Source organism: Spermophilus citellus, assembly GCF_964194105.1.
Source record: "Spermophilus citellus genome assembly, contig: SCAFFOLD_58, whole genome shotgun sequence".
Lineage (NCBI taxonomy): Eukaryota > Metazoa > Chordata > Mammalia > Rodentia > Sciuridae > Spermophilus > Spermophilus citellus.
Window position 1 is genome coordinate 503,761 of NW_027672891.1, and position 14,485 is coordinate 518,245.

Consider the following 14,485-nt stretch of genomic DNA (forward strand, 5'->3'; position numbering starts at 1 on the left):
GACACCTGAGTGTTTCCATCTTCCCGGGCGAGGAATCAAGTGCAAGACTTTTTATGCTTATGCTCCTTTGAGTTGAGTTTCTGTGCCTCAGAACCATCCCTCTCATGTTTCTACAGTGGGTTTTGCATATTTGCCTAACTTCAAATCTGTATGTAGGATATGGATCATGACAGTGTTGCTTCCAAATTGACAGATAACAATACCTTTATGGTATTCATTGTGTGCAGAGAGGACTTTCATCCTCACAGGAGCTGCTGAGAGGAAAAGACAGAAACTTGGAATTGAACTTGGATCCCTCCCCATTCACAGACAAAGAAATGGAAGCGTAGAGAAGTCTATGATCACAGCGGAGCTCAAAACTCAAAACACAGTTCTTCAGGTTTGGGTCTCTGCTCCTTTCTTCATAAGGTAGCACATCACAGAGAATTGTGCAGCAAAACATTATTAAATAATTCAGATGGAGCACTTAGAGGGTTGAAATAGGAAGTAAGCAGTGACACGTGGCGGTACTACCAACCTGTTCCATCAGGAAACCTCAATATGTGATAGGTAGAATTTACTTATACAATCTCGTGGTCATCTAATCAGTCTCTTATTTAAGTGCTAATAAGTCTCTTATTTTCTGCTATGGTTTGAATGTGTCTCCCTAAAATGTACATGTTGAAAAAAAATCTGCAGTGTGGTAGTATTAAAAAGTACAGTTGGGGGAGGCAACTAGTGTCCTTACACAAAGGGACTGAGGGAGCTTGTTCCTTCCTCCCACCATTTGAGGACGCAGTGAGAAGGTGCCATCTGTGAGGAACAGGGCCCTCATGGGACACCAAACCATTTGGTACTTTGGTCTTGGATTTCCCACCTCAAGAACTGTCATCAATAAAGTTCTGTTGTGTGTAAGTTACCCAATCTAAGGGATTTTGTTGATAGCTACCCTAAGGACTAAGAATGCATCTCTGGTTGGAAGTTATTTTAAATCAGGCGTAAGTCACTTTAAAAAGGAAGATTATGTTTTCCCAAAGGCCAATGTGAACGGTAACTGCAAAGTGCTTAAGGAAATAAACACTGAGATAGGCGTCCTCATCTTTCTAACTGCATCGTGAGGGCCACCTCAGCATTTAACCCTCTATGCTTCTGCTCCAAGCACTATACCAAGTACTATTTTATGCCTTATCTTTGTTCCTTTCTACAACAGGATTCCTCGCCCGGGAAGATGGAAACACTCAGGTGTCGCTTCTCTCAGACGTGTTTTTGTCAAATGAAATTTCTCTAATTCTCTTAACGTGTTGGTTGCATTCCCTCATTGTGCAGGTTCTCTTGGTGGTAAATAAGACAGCTGCTCACAATCCTCAATTCTGCAATCTCTGTGATTGTTGGGATCTGGACCATACCCCAGAGGCTCACGTGCTACACGCTTGGTCCCCAGATGGCGTGATTGGGGAGGGTTGTTAGGGAGACACATTCAAACCACAGACTTATATCTGATCCACCATAGATATAGATATAGATATGTAGATATATAAATATGTAGATATACAGACAGATAGATAGAGATATATAGAGATATGGATAAAGAGAAAGAGAGAGAAAGAGAGAGATTAGGAACCCAAGGTTCTGAATCAGTATGACCCAACCAAGGTCACATGCTGGTAATGGTAAAGCTGTAACTGCAACACATTTTTTTGTCTAATGTTCAAATTATTAATAGAGAAGATACTGAGAGAGACATACCCATTTTAAACAGTAGCAATCTGATGTTTTCATACGCCTTTGATGAAAGGAAGAAAAAATAAGAAAGTTTTCCCATTTCTTATGATTTTCTTACCACACATCAAACGTACTCTCAACTAAAATATAATTCTTAATTTACTTTGCTGATGGCCATAGATATTTTTAGCTTAGAATCAGACAGAAAATTTTTTAACAATATCTCACAAAAGGACTCATTTTTCTCCTGTTAATTCTTCCATGCAGAGCTATCATTAACTGAAAGATTCATTTTATATGAGCTCAGCTTTTTAGCACCTATCAGCTAAAAGGCCCTTTAAGCTAAAAGCCATTAATGATTCAGCATTTAACCCTTTTATGATTCTACTTATGAAAGACTAAAGAGATTAGTTTATCACATGAAGTCGCTTCCATTTTAAATTTGAAATTGCATAATAAAATTGAATCGAGGCATTTGAATGCTACCGGTTATAGATGTCATACATTTGTACTTGATTGGATGGTGCACAAGATCTTCATGAAGAGTATAAATTTTAATCATGATAATAAAATAATATTGAGAGTAATTCAGAAATTCTATTTCCTCCAGAAAGCCTGGAGAATTCCAGTCAATCCTTCCATAAATATTGTAAGAGTCCCATAATATCTCTTGGCAGCCAAAATAGAGATCATAAAGTTCACACCTAGTTTTAGCCAAGAGATCTCCAGCCCTTGCTCATTTACTCTAATTTGCTACATATTCCAACAGGTCATTTTTCCCTTCATCTTCCTCTCTCACAAATTATATGCAACAACAAACCGGGGAATGACAGACACAAAAATCAGCAAGAAGAGCAAAAAGTGAGTAAAAATATGCTAAATTTAACAATGCTAAAAGTGCATTGGTAATTTCATCAACTATGGACTAAAAGTGAGAATAGCTTTTTCTTTTATTTTTTTTAAAAGAAAAGGTAGATGATTTGTAATATATTTTGAAGTGCACCAAAAACTAAAGTGGATTACTGGATAGGCTTAGGAATAAATAAATGGAAAGATATATACTAAAATATCATAAAATATTGATGATAGAATCTCAGTGATGGGTACATGAGTGTTCACTTACAAACAGTAACTTCGGAAATTTGGAATGTAATTTCTTCCCTGCTCTTTTCATTTTTTTTTTAAATCACTTACAGAAAATTTTCACTCAGTGCATCTTCAAGTATTGCCTGCCCACCATTCTCTTTAGACATAAGGATAGACTATTCTGTCCTCCACGAGGCACGGCCACCCTCACACTCTATATCTCCTTGTCTTTCTGTTTGATATTCAGTTTAATGTCTTCAGATCTCTTTTCGAGTCCCCCAGTTCACTTTTCAGCTTTGTCTGTATCTAATCTTCCCATAATGAATTTAATATCAAATATATAGGTATATGTACATTTATTTCTGAATGTTCTTTTTTTAAAAAAGAAGCATACAGGTCATCCAGTTACTTTCTCTGTTTTAACTCACACTTTAGAAACACTTGAACTACCTGATATTTCCAGTACCTGAAGTCTTTGAGACTCTATTGCTTTCCTGTCTACTTTGGCTTATGGTGGTTTCTTTCTTCATGCAGTATTTAAGTAGTCATGGACTCTAACTTCATGTAGAACTTCTCTCATGAACAACTATCCAATTCCCCTCTCTATCAGCCCCAGCCTTTGTTCCCAGTCTCCCCCATTCTATCCTGCCTCTGTTTTCAGCCCTAAAATCAAAGCTCTGGCTATCTGGTTCCCTAGATATCCCTAAAGCTCTCTTACAATCTTCCTCCCCCTCCCTCTTGTGTTCCCTCTGCCCCACCTCACTCTGTGGTACTGGAGATTGAACCCAGAGGCTGGTTTCAATTTGTGATCCTCCTTCCTCAGCCTTCCAAGTAGCTGGAATTACAGGCAGGTGCTGCCATGTAGGCTCATTAATCCATTTATTTTTTTATTTTTTGGTAGTGGTAGTTGGACAGCATACCTTTATTTTATTTACTTATTTTTGTATGCAGTGCTAAGGATTGAACCCAGTGCCTCACACATGCTAGGCAAGCGCTCTGCCACTGCCCCAGCCCCTCATCAATTCATTTTTTAAATTGTGGTTTTGTTTTTGTGTTTCAGTTAGCACTCTTGATAGTTTGTGGGAGCTTATATGGATGTCTTATTTGACAAATTGCCTGAAAAGAAACACTCTGAACCTAGCAGAGGGAAGCAAAAAGCGGGGAAGGCCGCCTTCGACATTGCTGCAAATAGCTCTGTGGCTGGCAGACAGCCGAGACCAGACAGCACATCAGCAATGGCTCCAAAGGGAAGCAATGGGCAGAGTCCAAAAGGAACTGGTACTTGTTTGCTGACATGTACCAGACACCTCTGGGGCTCCCCAGAATATTTGGTGGGGAATTTTATAAATGACTGAGAGTCACGTGTCACCAACTGAGAGCAAGTTCAGTGAAATTACAGTGTCTCATATTACAATGACTCAGTCATGTCCACAGACTTGGGGGTACCTAGAGGGTGACAGATAATGCCAATAATTCAAAAGTTCAAGGGGCAACTCCACAATCAAAAGATGATAATTCTTTATGGACAGGAAATCTCTGTAAACCCAACTTGAAGGTAGGTCCTGAATAAATTTGTAATGCCTGCATGGTTTATTCATGGCTAAATTGATGCTGTTATAGGTAAATCCTCATCAATTTCAAAGACCAACTGTGATCTTTAAAATCATTTATTTTGCCCTGATTTCTCTCACTTAGCAGACCACTCGTGAACTGAATTTTTTTCCTACTGTTGTAGTGAAGTTATGGTCAACTCCTTCCTTTTGTTTATTTTTTAGTTTCCTCTAATAAAAAACTACAGTGGAAATATTAGCCAAAAGAGCAAGGATTCAGTGAATCTGAGGAATAATTAATAATGTGCTTTGATTGTGTAAAGTACTAACTGAAATGGAGAAGTTATTAAATTATCAGACCAGACACCTTCTGCAGTGTGGGAAAGTCAAATTAAACACCAAGAATTGAAAACAAATTAAGGAAAGAATTATTCAATCTCTCAGTAAAACTAGTTTTAGCTCCTTCATGGGATTTCACGCAGTAAACTATTTCCTATTGAAATGCTTATCATTTTAGATTTCTATTAAAAATATGTACCTCATGTTAAACTCCTATAGTTTTAAGTTTAAATTATTATAATAAATTATTTTTTAAAAGAAGCATTGCAACCTAATTAAGTCCTGAAGGAATTAACTTAAAAAAATTTTAAAGACATTTAAGGGGAGACAAAAATCTCTGAAATTTAAATTGTGATATAAGAAAGTAGTATAAAGCCAAATCTGTTAATATTCTAAAAATTGCTCTAGGATTTACACTGAACTTGTGAAATAAAACTCAAATACAGTCAGTGTACATTTAAAAAAAATCTTTTAGTTGTAGATGGACACAATATCTTTATTTTTACTTACTTATTTCTTTGTGGTGCTGAGGATCGAACCCGAGGCTTCACGCGTGCAAGGCAAGCACTCTACCACTGAGCCACAATCCTGCCCAGTCAGTGTACATTTATAGAGTGTCATTCTGTATGATCTTCCAGTTCCTTCCACCTCTGCGGAAGGAGTAGAAGAACCTAGGTTTGAGTCACAGCTCTGTGATGGACTAGTTCTATGGCCTTGCATGAATTATTTAATCTATCTGTGTCTTAGTTTCCCAAACTAAAAATGGGACTTGGGAACCTAAAATAAAGCATGATTCTGTCAAGATTCTCTCCTTCACCAGGCTCCTCTTCTTGGCTATGTGTCAGTCTTGGCCTAGAAAAACTACAGACTCAAACTACACTGAGATTCCATCTCACTCCTGTCAGAATGGCAATTATCAAGAATACAAGTAACAAATATTGGCGAGGATGTGGGGAAAAGGCACACTCATACACTGCTGGTAGGACTGCAAATTGGTGCAACCAATCAGGAAAGCAGTATGAAGATTCCTTAGAAAACATGGAATGGAACCACCATTTTGACCTAGCTATCCCATTCCTTGGTTTATACCCAGAGGATTTAAAATCAGCATACTACAGTGATACAGCCACATCAATGTTTATGGCAGCACAATTCACAATAGCTAAGCTATGGAACCAAAACTAGGTGCCCTTCAACAGATGAATGGATAAAGAACATGTGATATGTATACACGATGGAATATTACTCAGTCATAAAGAAGAATGAAATTATGGCATTTGCTGGTAAATGGTTGGAACTGGAGAATATCATGCTAAGTGAAATAGGCCAATCCCCCAAAACCAAAGGCCAAATGTTCTCTCTGATATGTGGATACTAACCCAAAATAAGGGAGAGTTGGAAGGGGAAGAGTAGAAATCCATTGGATTAGACAAAGGGGAATGACGGGAAGGAAGAGGGATGAGAATAGGAAGGACAGTAGAATGAATAAGTCGTAACTTTCCTATGCTCATATAGGTTTTACATGACCAGTATAACTCCGCATCATGTACAACTGCAGAAATTGGATCAAAATTGGAATGGGTTGCACTTCATATAATATGACAAAATACACCTTACTGTCATGTACATCTAAAAGCAACAAATAAAAAGTAACATTAAAAAAAACTACAGACTCAGCACAAATGATTTTATCCACCTCTATTCTTTTCCTGATTTAAAGACTTAAACACCAATCATGACCAACTGTTAGTAGTCAGATTAGTGTCAGACTACGTGGTCCTCCTCACCCTCCAAACATCTGCTTGACAAACCTAGAGTCTACCAGAAGAATATGCCATTTTTTTCTAGCTCATATTTTTAGAGCATTTATTAAGAATGGTTACTATTGGGCTAAGAATATAGCTCAGTTGGTAGAGTTCGTGCCTTGCATGCACAAAGTCCTGGGTTCAATCCCCAGCACTGCAAAAAAAAAAAAAACTTACAATTGTGATCTTTCCTTTGTCCCTTTGAGATGTACATGTTTCTCTGACAATTCCAGAGTTTCTATCTGAAAATCCTGAAAGTCATTGCTTTGGAATGCAATTGCCAGGACCCTGTCCTGGGAGAATGGAATGCTAAATTTGATGATTTTCAGCTGGTGAAAGCAGTTGGTCTGATCAGCGTTTACACTGATCAACCTTTATAATTTTTCCTTCTCTGGCTCTACTCAAGCTCTACAGGTCACCTCACCCAGGATGAGTGCAGTTTACTTTGGACCCTCTTCCCTATTGCTATAGATTACTGATTAAAATCTGTCCCTACCAGGGCTGGGGCTGTAGTTCAGTGGTAGAGCACTTGCCTAACACATGTGAGGCACTGGGTTCCATCCTTAGCACCGCATAAAAATAAATAAACAAATGAAATAAAGGCATGCTGTCCATCTACAACTACAAAAAAAAAAAAAAAAAAAAAAAAAAAAAAAAAAAAAAAAAAAACTGTCTCTACCAGATTAGTATGCTGCTTTGCCTTTGAGGGTCCAAGAGATAGGAAATAAAATGGCATCTAAGAATAAAATCAACACAAAATCAACATGCCCCCATTGGTGAGCCCTAAAACAACAATATTCTAGAATAACCTTGCTCTAATAAGGTGGTTCAGGGAGGACTCCTGTATCGGAACCACCTAGAGGACTTGCTTAAATGCCTGTCCCTGAGCTGACCTCAGACTGGGGGGACAAAACTTCCTGTGGTCTAGACCTAGGAATCTGGTGGAAGGAACTCCCTGGAAGAGTGGTGGCCTGCTTGCATTTGAGGGTCAGTGGTATAAACAGTTGAATGTGGAGCTGCAATTTCTTTCAAACAAGTAGTTGGGACATCACAAATATCCGGTGTGCTTTGGCGTATATTAGGCAAGATATCTCATATGAAAACTAGTGGTAGGGTGGGGTGCTAGGAGGGCAGGTTTAGAATTCTGTCAGTTTGCAGTCGTGTAACGAAAAAGGGAGTGTAGACCAAAGGACTTCAAGTGCTCCAGCCCAGAAGCACAGCAGGCTTCCTGCGTCTCTTCGCCTAAGTGAAAGGTTTCTCTTTTAAGCTCGGGCTTTAAGAAGGCCCAGCAGCTTCAGTTTCCTCCCCCTTGGATTTCTGAGTTGCCAAGAAAAGGCCATTTTGCTTGAAAGAGGATCCAGGTGGAGGAGCCTTGGACGGAAGATGGCAAATGGAGGAAGAAGCTGCGGGAGGAGATCCAGGTGCCACACAGCCCCCTCCATCAGGTGCATTTCATCTCACTTGAAAACCATTGATTATTTTGAAAGCAAAGAAAGTATGGCTTACTCCTGTCTATATATCCTCAGCACTGCTGCAGGCTAGGGTACACAGGAGGCACTTAATATGTTCTGTTAGGTGAATTGTGAGTAAAGGATCCTGCAAAGGTATCCCAGGCACTAACACACAATGCCTGCTCCCTCTCAGGTCTGTCTCCATATTCCCATTTCTTTCCCAGGCAGAGACAGCTTCCAAGTTAGCAGACTGAACATATTCACGCGGCAGAGATAACCATATGCTCTGTGTCAGTGTTTAATATATGGTGCTGTTTCTCCCATAACCATGGTTCACAGGACAAATAATCAAGGGATGGGAAGAATAGGAGTGGCACTATATCACCTCTAGAACTCTATTAGCAGAGTCACCACTTTTTTCCTCTTAACTTTACGCTCTGGATGTCTGAGAAGGGAGGAATACTTCCCCCAGGAGATATGACAGCAATTCTATCCAAAGGGAAGTTAGGACTGCCACCTGGTCATTTTGGGATCCTCATGCCTCTGAACCAAAAGGCAGAAAAGGGACTTACTACACTGGCTGGGCTAGTTAACCCCCCCACACACACACCCCCCACCCTGCAGGAGGAAATGGGATGGCTACTCCACCATGGAGGTAAGAAAGAATATGTCTAGAATACAGGAGATCTATCCTTGAAAGTAGGCTGACCTTTGTAAATGTCTCAACTAATAGAATGAGGAGGAAGTGACACGGCTTGTTCTGAAGTGTGGCCATTAAAGACCATGTGGCCCTTGGGATGCTGACCTTTAGGACGCAACCACCATGTTGTGCAAGGGCCCAGGCCACATGAGATGCTGCAGCATCAAACAGCCCCAACTAGGATCCCACTGATATGTGCATCAACTGTGAATGAATGACTGAATCTTCGGATTCTACCCCCTCGCCTTGATTTTGTGGTGGAGGTGCTCCTGGGCATCGTAGAACAGCGAGAAGCCATTCCTGCTACCTCCTGTCCCAGGTCCCTCACCCACAGATTGGTGAGAAAAATAAATGGATGTCATAAGTCGAAACATTTTGGGGGTAATTTATAACGCAAGTATTGTAACTGGAACATCACTGTTCTGAGCTGTACTTGAAGCAGCCTTTGCAAATTCCCATCCTTATGATTGTAATGTCACTGGTACCAGGCTGTATCAATTCATAGATCCAGAATTATTGTCTCCAGGCATTTTGAAGAATTCTTGACCTTTTGAAAAATGATCTCCTCCCTTTTAAATATAGCAAGTTATCCTGTTTCGGCTGGTAAAACACTCTCAAGCCTTGTTAACACGAAACCCTATGATCAGTGTCACCCACAGAAGGTACAGTGACTGAGGTCGCTGGTGGGAAGCAGAGAAAGCAAGCCTGAACTCTGTGAGCTGGGGCAACGTGGCTTTCTACCACAGAGAGGAAGTTGGGGGTCCTCAGAGATTCTGGGCTGCTGTATTCAGAACATGTGCCAGGCACAGAGACTGTTCTCGAACCCTCCCACCTCCAGGCAGTAGACTCCCAGTGCAGTACTGTTTCCCCGAGAGCCATCAGCGTCACTCACAGGGGCTGATGAGCCCTCAAGATGGCGGGGATGGGGGAGAGAGCCACAGTCATGCCTGCCGGCCAGTCAGCACCCAACCATAAATCATGTTCCTGCCTGGCTTGCTTATAATGAGACTGACAGTAAGATGTCTTTTTTCTGTTTTACAGTCCCTCTGAAACTCCTCCAGGCCGCCCTTTGTCGCCCTCCCTCCATATATCTGGAGTGAAGGACTTTATGGCCACTTCTTCGGGGGATACAGAGTTATAGATCTCTGGATTTATGTCTCTTTGCCAGGCCCCCTCTGTCCCTGCACCATAAGGTGAATGCCAGGGCAGCGGGAAGGCTGTTGCATTCTAATAGATCTGGACCCGTTTCTGACAACTTATTTTGACAAAAGCATAAAATTCAATGATTGTTGCTCTGCTCAGAAGCTGCAGGAAATATAGATGGGAAAGGAGGATATTTAAAAGGGAGCCTCTCCATGTTCAACACTAAGTCAGGGAAATTATGAAAAACAGGGAAAGTGAAGCCAACAAGTGTAGTGATGACAGTGACCAGTCTAGAAGCAGCAAGATTTATCCCAGGGGATGCTTATGAACGTACTTGTTCCTGCATTACAGCTTGCTACGTGAACAGAATCTGGGGTCTGTTAGGGAAGCAGGGGCCTCTGGTAGCCTGCCTCCAAGATGGTTCCCCAGGATTCTCATCAACTGGTATCCACACTGCTATGGGTATAGTCCCCTCCACCGTTGAATGGGCCTATGTGATCAATAAGAGACTGAAGAAGTGACAGTGTGTGCCTTTGATGGCTGTACCATGCCATAAAAGATGTCACTCATTCTGCTTTGGAGGCTAGGATTGCCTTGCTTTGGCGGGGAAGTGAGGGTGAGGAGCCAGCAGATGAGTCCTGACAACACTGAAGTAGTCTAAGATGTGGCATGTGACATGTGGAAAACAGGTTTCCACTCACTTCATCACAGTCTTGTGAGTGCCCTACCTTTTAAAGCTGATCCTCCAGGCTGAGCCATATCTTTGCACGATTGCATTCCCCACCAGAAGTTTGACTGCCACAGTAAGAGGGTCTCTCAGTGGACCTGCTCAGCCACACTGCTCCTGAATTCTGTTCCACAGAAGCTGTGACTGATAACGTTTATTTTTAAAGTCACTGGATTTTGGAACAATTTGTTTTATAGAAACAGATAACTAGCAGGGGTATTTAAAATAGGATTCACTTTGGCTGTATGGTTCAGAAACCCCCAAAGGAAGAGAGTCTTTATTATCTCATATAAAAATTTGAAGTCATGCCAGGTGTGGTGGTACATACTTATGATCCCTCTCTCTCTCTCTCTCTCTCTCTCTCTCTCTCTCTCTCTCTCTCTCTCTCTCTTTAAAATAGATTTTTAGTCGTTGATAGGCCTTTATTGTATTTTATTTATATGTGATGCTGAGAATCGAACCCAGTGCCACACACATGCTAGGCAAGCACTCTACCACTGAGCTACATCCCCAGAAGTCTCTTTTGACACTTCTGTTTACTTATACACACACACACACACACACACACACACACACACACACACCCACTGGCCAGAACACTGGCTATATCTAGCTACCAGGAGGCCAAGAAGGAGGGAGTCTTTATTCTGGGCAGCCATATGTCCAGCAAAGATTCCAGATTTTAAGGAAAAGGAGAAATAAACATTCAGATAGCAGGATTTGTGGTAAGGTGCTCATTCAGCCGAATCCAAATGATAATTAGGAGTTCTTCAAGGAGATAGGTGTTGTGGGTGATATGTTATAAATATACCTAATGTGTTATAGAAGGTAAGTTTATAATAAATGGCTGTAAACTCTTTGTCATTGATTATGTTGAGAGGTAGAGTGTATTTCTTCTCCCTATGAGTTTGGGCTGTGACCAAGAGAATTAAACAGAATTGACACTGTAGTCCCTTTCAAGACTGACAAGAGATGTGCACATCTGCTTCTTATTTTTGGAACTCATCCTGCTAGAACCCAGATTCCATATAGGAGGTCTGTCTTCCCTGGTACCAATCCTCTGTGAGGAGGTCCAGGCTGACCACACAGAGGAAGCAAGGCCCTGTGGGGAAATGCTAGGGCACCACCCATGGAAGCGAGTCTTCCCAGATTGTCCAACCCAGCTGAGACACCAGCTGAACACAACTGAGTGAATAACTCCTGGAACGCCACGTGGAACAGATGAACCGTCCAGCTAATCCCACCAAAATGGCTGACCCACAGAGTCTTAAGCAAATACATTGGTGGTTGTATTAATTCACAAAATTTTGGGTAGCTGTAACACAGCAAGACATTACCAAAACTGGAGGGAAAGCTATTCCAGGGAGCAGTATACCATAAGAAAATGCAAAGCAGTGAAAGACACTGCTCTATTATAGACTGTTTGATTTTTTTTTCTGAAAGATTCATTATACAACATCCATAATGAGGAATGCTTCATCTTATTTCTTTTCTGTACTTCTCAGGAGTGTGTTGGGCTGCAGGTAAGAGGAAATTTAAGGAAACTTAACCAAGAAAGGCATTGGTGATCCATAAGAGATCTGCGGAGAGAGAGACATGGGCTGGTGATTTAGTTTGCCATCTTCATTAAGGAGCCAGTTTCCGTCTGTTTTGCTTCAGTAACATTAGCCTGCAGCTTTGACTTTTATGCCTCATTGCATTTGTACAGAGGGTTCCTAGAAGTACCAACCTGGGATCAACATTTATATCCCTCTAGGAAGAAATAGTTTTCAAGGCTATCTTTCACTACGAAGAAGTCTAAAAAGATGATTGTTTTCTCCTCATCTTGCTCCTTCCTAACTTCTTTTTTGTTCTTTATAAAGTATCCAGTCTCAGGTATTCTGTGATAGCAGTAAAAATAGATTAAGATGTAGGCTGTGTGTAGCTTTTGAGTGACCAATCTACAGTCTTTCACAAGGCCCATCTTATGTGCACTGTCATGGGTATCTGAAGGCCTTATTTTTTTTAAGCCTGTCTTTGCAAAACCATCTGTTCTGCAGTGGGGAATATCACAGCTTACTTGTAATATATAACACAGTCTCTCTGATGCATACTTATTATGGTAAAATTGTACTACAACATGATTAGTGGGATCCAAAACATGCAATTACATGAAATGTGGGGTTATCATGAGGTTAAAGAAATAAATGTTGGAGGCAAACCCAAATTAGGAATTTTAAAAGTCAGTCCAATCTCTTCCTATCCAGCTGCCATTAGGCACCACCTTCTAGCAGCCACGTTCCTACCTAACTGTGAGTTCTCCTCTGGACATGGAGGATTAGGATTCTGCTATTCTAAGGAGGGTGGGTGCAGGATACTCACCAACCAAGAGCTGCAGCAGAGATGAATGAGCTTATTGATGAAAGACTCCATCATGACAGTATTCAAGATCCAGGGCAGGAATTAAAGAAATCTGTGGTAGTAGGTCCCCATTTAATCAGCCTGCTCTGGGGACACAGACCCCACTAACCATGTTACTGGTGTGTGTGTGTTGGGGCAGGGCGCACACAACCTTTATTTTTTGGTTTCATGAAGGGATTGCCTGGTATTTCTCCACCTGGCCTTACCTACCTGCCAAAAGAGAAGTTAATCCCAGTTACATTCCAATTCCCATTCTTGACGATACTATAAAACACACACACATATTTATAATTATTATAGCAATATATTAAATGGGCTGAACTTCATAGGGCACAAACAGAAAATACCATTGATTATATGGAAATAGTTTCTGTAAGTTACCTTTTCTGCTCACCTAAATGAAGTGTCTGGCATCATCTAGAACTTTTTCAGTCACTCTCAACTAATGAAAAGCTATGACTGCTTTCAATACAATTACAGTCTCGAGTCCAGTATAGTGATCTAGATTCACAACTTTAACCAAGGCACAGTTTCTTCCTCCCCACCTTGGCCTATCCCAAGTCTGAGAGCTGTGTTTTCGTGGAGGTCAGTCTTCTCTGCTCTCCCCTCTCCTATCAGCTGTTGTCTCTGATTCCTGGGGAGGGATAGTCTAGAGAGTGGGGTTCCCATCTTCATTGGCTGGTGCCATGTGATTTGATTCTGCTCCTCCTTGGTTCAGTCACATTCAAGGCTGATTCTTTCCCCCAAAGGGCATATTTTGTGTTTGCCTTGGGGATTCTCCTGCTGGTGTCCTCCAAGTGGCTCCACACAAGGCAGGTAGTATCTCTCCTCCAGCTGGATGGTACAGAAACAACAGGGTCCTTTGAGGGTCTGTCTGCTGAACAATTCAGCTTCTCTAGGCAGCTCTCTTATGTACATTCCCTTTGAGGGAAGCTTCAAGTTCATTTCCGACAGGTTTGTTTAGCCCTTGGGAGGAAAAAGAAAAAATCACAGGTATCCTTCAAACTACCGTAGGAAATGTAGTTTGCCAATCCCTCCTGCCAGCTTTCTCTCTCTCTGTGTTTTCCTCTCCTCCCATCTCAGATCTCAACTTCTTGCGATCGAAACTCTCTGAGTAGACCCTGGAAATTGCTTTCTCCCTTGAGAAAGGAAAAGCACAACAGCACTTCAAAACTTTCTTTAGAGAAACTTTTTCTATTTGTTTGCATCTTCGATACGTTCATATGTTTAGGGTGAATGTTAAAGACACAAACACCAGATTTCCTTTTGAAATTGCTGTTGTATAATGCTCAGTATCATTTATATAAAACATAACAAGAATATAGAATATAATGCGAGTGGTGCTCTCTTGGAAGTGTGAAACTGCAGACCTGAATGTATTGTCATTGGCTTTTGGAGCTTCAAGTAAATTCTTAATAATAATAATAATAATAATAATAATAGGAATAATACTTTATATTGTTTTCATGTACTATGCACTCTTCTAGATGCTTTATATATTTTATTTAATCCTCCTAACAATCCTAAGAGATAGATGCTATTATTGCTCATCCCTATTTTAGAGTTGAGCAACCAGAAGCCCA

At 40.9% G+C, this 14,485-nt stretch overlaps 1 protein-coding gene across 1 annotated transcript in view; it reads left to right on the plus strand.

The window, feature by feature from the left end:
* The window catches only part of LOC308640431 (ATP-dependent RNA helicase DDX1-like), a 43,465-nt gene that overhangs the window by 2,997 nt on the left and 25,983 nt on the right, over positions 1 to 14,485 (plus strand). The window contains exon 2 of the mRNA XM_081312352.1: positions 2,471 to 2,562. The gene's annotated coding sequence lies outside the window, so the exon portion shown is untranslated. The remainder of the gene's footprint in view (positions 1 to 2,470; positions 2,563 to 14,485) is intronic.